Below are 6,080 nucleotides of genomic sequence, written 5' to 3'. Positions count from 1 at the left end.
AATAGTTTGTATTTCTTTTTAAGATGACTGAGGCCACTCTATACAGTGTAGTTACGGTAATAAAAATCAGCAACCTACTCTCCGCCATTTTAGTTGGAGGTTCGACTCTATTTTGGACAATTCCAGGGCAGTGATAAATTATCATTTTAGGAACACCATACTCCCCAGAAATGTAATGTGGTCATTAAAAAGGGACTCAAACACATTTAAACGTATCTTGTCCTTATTACTTATTTAATGTTTATTGTCAGTTGTGCTCAATGTTCATCTTCAATATCACAAACTAAAATACTATTAGGTAGATTTAAAGCTATCAAAATATGGTCCTAATGTTGGATAGTTCATCTATTGTTCAATTATCAATTGACAATTATAGTTCATAGGTACTTTTCATCTATAATGCCAAATGAGACCAATTGACATATTTCCAGATACTATTCGCATATGTGCTCTTTCAACATTCTATAAGTAATATCCGTGCATTTTCATACATAAAGGCCATAAATGAATGCGCCAGGTATTTTGGTGAGCAAAAACGTTAAACAGCAATATGAATATTATTTGGAGGTTAGAAGAGTTTCTTTCAAAAATATCTTAAATCCAATTGAATGTTTTCGGTTGTATATTTCTTTTAATCATACCACTTAATCGATACCAAAATAAAGTATTACAGTTTTAGTCACAAAATAGCATGCAAACGGTTTGATAATGCGAGCTATTAGATTGATTTTAAAAAACTGATTCAGCTATTCTTATGATAATTCGTACTTAAATTTGTAAATCAGTTTTAATACTGATTTGATCTAAAAGTATATGTCTATGTCTATCTCATCCAAAATGTAGCAGCGTGGGCAACAACTTACATGTGTGTGGGTGTTGTGTATGTGTGTGGGTGTTGTGTATGTGTGTGGGTGTTGTGTATGTGTGTGGGTGTGTATGTGTGTGGGTGTTGTGTATGTGTGTGGGTGTTGTGTATGTGTGTGGGTGTTGTGTATGTGTGTGGGTGTTGTGTATGTGTGTGGGTGTTGTGTATGTGTGTGGGTGTTGTGTATGTGTGTGGGTGTTGTGTATGTGTGTGGGTGTTGTGTATGTGTGTGGGTGTTGTGTATGTGTGTGGGTGTTGTGTATGTGTGTGGGTGTTGTGTATGTGTGTGGGTGTTGTGTATGTGTGTGGGTGTTGTGTATGTGTGTGGGTGTTGTGTATGTGTGTGGGTGTTGTGTATGTGTGTGGGTGTTGTGTATGTGTGTGGGTGTTGTGTATGTGTGTGAGTGTTGTGTATGTGTGTGGGTGTTGTGTATGTGTGTGGATGTGTTGTGTATGTGTGTGGATGTGTTGTGTATGTGTGTGTGTGTTGTGTATGTGTGTGTGTGTGTGTGTGTGTATGTGTGTGGGTGTTGTGTATGTGTGTGTGGTGTGTGTGTATGTGTGTGTGGGTGTTGTGTATGTGTGTGGGTGTTGTGTATGTGTGTGGGTGTTGTGTATGTGTGTGGATGTGTTGTGTATGTGTGTGGGTGTGTTGTGTGTGTGTGTGGGTGTTGTGTATGTGTGTGGGTGTTGTGTATGTGTGTGTGGGTGTTGTGTATGTGTGTGGGTGTTGTGTATGTGTGTGGGTGTTGTGTATGTGTGTGGGTGTTGTGTATGTGTGTGGGTGTGTGTGTGTGTGGTGTGTGTGTGTGTGTGTATGTGTGTGTGTGTGTTGTGTATGTGTGGGGGGTGTGTGTATGTGTGTGGGTGTTGTGTATGTATGTGTGTGGTGTTGTGTATGTGTGTGGGTGTTGTGTATGTGTGTGGAGGTGTGTGTGTATGTGTGTGTGTTGTGTTATGTGTGTGTGTGTGTGTGTGTGTGTGTGTGTGTGTGTGTGTGTGTGTGGTGTGTGTGTGTTGTGTATGTGTGTGTGTGTTGTGTATGTGTGTGTGTGTTGTGTATGTGTGTGTGTGTTGTGTATGTGTGTGAGTGTTGTGTATGTGTGTGGGTGTTGTGTATGTGTGTGGGTGTTGTTTATGTGTGTGGTTGTTGTGTATGTGTGTGGGTATTGTGTATGTGTGTGTGTGTGTTGTGTATGTGTGTGGGTGTTGTGTATGTGTGTGTTGTGTATGTGTGTGGGTGTTGTGTATGTGTGTGGATGTGTTGTGTATGTGTGTGGTTGTTGTGTATGTGTGTGGGTGTTGTGTATGTGTGTGGGTGTTGTGTATGTGTGTGTGTGTGTGTGTGTGTGTGTTGTGTATGTGTGTGTGGTGTTGTTTATGTGTGTGGTTGTTGTTGTATGTGTGTGTTGTGTATGTGTGTGGGTGTTGTGTATGTGTGTGGGTGTTGTTTATGTGTGTGGTTGTTGTGTATGTGTGTGGGTATTGTGTATGTGTGTGTGTGTGTTGTGTATGTGTGTGGGTGTTGTGTATGTGTGTGTTGTGTATGTGTGTGGGTGTTGTGTATGTGTGTGTGTTGTGTATGTGTGTGGGTGTTGTGTATGTGTGTGGATGTGTTGTGTATGTGTGTGGTTGTTGTGTATGTGTGTGGGTGTTGTGTATGTGTGTGGGTGTTGTGTATGTGTGTGAGCTTATAAACAGGGTACAAACGGTAAAAATGAACCTATACATCTAGTCTTATACTTACGTTTGTAAATTGTATACAATATGGTAGGTCGATATGAAGTTTTTTTTCATATTTTTTTCTCGAAAATTATATGTCCATCCCATCCAAAATTTAATATGTGGGTATGAGAGAGAAGAGAGAGAGAGAGAGAGAAAGAGAGATTGGTGTCATATACTTATGAACAGGGTACAAACGGTATGTAACGAATTTATGTTTCAATAAAAGTCGATTGAATGTTTTACTTTTTCATTCGGTTTAATTTTATTCAGTTTTCCAAAGGTGTATGAAAAGGTGTTTTTTTCTCAATTATCTATCATCTATTCTCATAACATACGGATTGAATTGAAATAAATATTTGAGTATCATATTTAGCTGGCTAATGCTTTCAAAGCGGAATAGAAATGTTAAAGTTATAACGGTACGTAAATTGAATATTAAAATTGTATTGAATTATTAGATTATATGTGTATGAGTTTTTCACAAGCATCGAAGCGTGTTATTTATGACATGAATTACCTATACAAGCATGTGTATTAATTGGTAAAGAGAGAAAGCAGGTAGGTTTTCGTTAATAGTACATAACTGATTAATTCGTCACTATACGAGTAATTCCAAAGCATTCGGCATGTGAAATTGTATAATAATACCATGTATTTAGAAAATACACCATATCAAATGTTTGAAAAACATATATCGATAATGCATGGTGATTAGTAACACTTTCGTACGCTCTTGTTTTTGTTTTATTTAGATGTATGTTTTTCAACTACAAATCAATCTTTCCTAACTTTTACATTAAAATCACTTATTACTCTCAGTTATCAACTCTCAGAAATATACTGTGCTTGTTCGGAAGGGAAATCCATATTTTCGGCCTGTATATAGTTATTGACTCATTTGTCAACACTTACTCTCAGGAAAAGGAAACCCGTTGTCGAAATGACGAAGGGCATTTGCGTAAAGGATTGTTGTGTCAACTGCGTCGTCGTAGTTATATCTCTAAATTTTATTTTGGTGTATAATTTCATCCATCCTTATGCAAAACCTTTTTTTCGTAAAATAAGTAAAAAGATAAGGATGATGGTGTACCAGCATCTTTACTAATACCGATTAAAACTTTATACACGTTCTGCATTTTCTACTTTTCTACTTTATTTTCTCTCCGTTCAAATCACCAGTTGCATATTTAATAGTAAGCAGATAAACACAACAGGCCTGATGTTCAGATGTCATATGAAATAGCTTAATAATCATTTCTTTCTACATATTGGAAGTTGAGAGCTAGTTCCAATGCAAAGTTGCTTGTATAGGCGTCAGGTAGTTATAAAAGTAAAAAAAAAAAACATTAAGTTATCTCATTTGGAGAGGATAATGATATAATGCGTATTCTAAGAGAGATATCAAATTTAACACTGCCACTAGAAACATCGGATCACCTGACGCTGTCAGTGGACAAATCGCATCCAGGTGTGATAATACACCGCTATTAGATACCAAAGAAATTACATTGTCAACCAGAAAAAGATACTACCTATACAACCGGGGCGAGACCGTTAATACAGAACATGTATCAGTAAAGGTGTTAATTAGGGTTGAATGCCACTATTATCTGATATTGACGTGATTGAATGACCATAATATATAAAAAAAAGTATTAAAATGTGATAACAAAATGTTCGTCAACACCAACAAAACAGTAGATAATTCTTAAAAAGGAAAGTATAGCTACCAAACTTGACATCATAATGCTATAGCCATCATTGGAAAGTCAGAAAACTGCTCCTTACATTATTGGATAGACAGATAAAATTGTTTGTTTTTTCCAAACATTTCCAGTACCTCATGATGCACAGTCATTCTTTTTCAATTAACTGTGTTATTGGCCGAATGCCGGCATTACAATGCTATTCATCGTGAAAACACATTGTCGTTTTCAACCAATGAATGCCAGTGAAAATCACCATTCTCCTTTTAGACCTAAATTCCCTTTTCCTATTTTTGTGCGATCAATGTGAAAACTGGGGAATCCCCGATTGGAAAATTCTGCAATCATAGATGTCAAGGACGACAATGTTATTGTATTGTCTTCAACATAGGTAAGTTGGGTGCTTGCCAAAATATTTTTTACGACAAGGAAGTTTAAAATAAGTCATTAAAAATAAAACTATTTAATGAATATTACATTAACGGTGGAATGTCATGGATCATCGGTATTCAGTACCCACCTAAGTACTAGCGTACGATATCCAAGCCTTTGTTATAGTTGATTAAAGCGTCCCCACCTCGAAGCCCCTGTTACCAATTGCTTAGTAATGGTGTCCAACACTTACCCTCATTTGCCCACTATCCTCTAGCCAATCATTATAAGTATAGGCAACCAATAAAAATTACGTTCTGTATGATGTGAAACAAATCATATGTTGATGAAGTAGTGATTTACAAATAAACCACAACAGCACAAATAATTAACAAGCTTAAGGATGTACTCCTCTGAGAAGTCAAAATTTTCTTGTATTAAACTCTTTTTCTCATATAGATTTTTTGGAAATAGGAGTTCATACCATATAAGAAAATGGAAGAAAAAACCATATGCTCGTTTTTGAGCTATTGTCACTCAAAGATACCTAGTTGGTAAAATATTGGATTTTATTGGAATTTTGCCGTTTTGACCATATACACAAGAGATTAAAGCCATTATTTCCTAATGAGCTGTTTGATATGTATAAATGTTTGTAGAATTTATTTTCCAATAGTCTTCTTTAAAAATATACCAGTTTTAATCAATAAGACTAATATTTTTTCTCAGAGGAACAACAGATACTACCTTTACCCCTTAATTTTGAACAACACCATTTTCAGGCATTTTTTGCCAAATTTAACCCTTTATAGAAAAAGTTATGGTATTAAACTTTTGTTAATATTTTGCATATTAACAGGGAAAGGGCTGTTCTTTCTAAATCAGGCAGAAACATGGGGGTTCCGTGTGCTTACTTTTTTAAAACTAAAATGACAAAAGTGTATCATTTCACACATTAATGCCCAAATTTTTACTAACCACGAACCCTGTAAAGATTTACAGCAAAAATTGGCTCGATACAGCTAAAAATACTTGCGCAGTGATGATTTAAGTAAAAAAAAAATCGGTAAAACTGTGGCTCTACTCAAAGCGAAAAAAGACACAATTTCAAAAGTGGCCGCCGAATGGGCCATTTCTTAAAATTCCTGTATAAAAAAATCTTCTAACAACAGAAAGTAATTTTTTGACAAAATTTGCAACTGGCAACTTGCTACAGATATTGATAAATTTTATATGAAAATCTTATAAATTCTTTGATTTATGTCGAAACGAGACTTCAACGGGACTGAAACCTCAGAAGAATACACCCTTAATAAGATCTGAATAGGAAATGATGATTTTGACTTTAGTCATCCTTTTTAGCCTTATCCCAGTATAACAAAATATAGATGATGACAAAAGAAATAAACTTC

Source organism: Argopecten irradians, chromosome 5 (assembly GCF_041381155.1).
Source record: "Argopecten irradians isolate NY chromosome 5, Ai_NY, whole genome shotgun sequence".
NCBI classification, from domain to species: Eukaryota; Metazoa; Mollusca; class Bivalvia; order Pectinida; family Pectinidae; genus Argopecten; species Argopecten irradians.
This window is presented reverse-complemented; position numbering follows the sequence as displayed.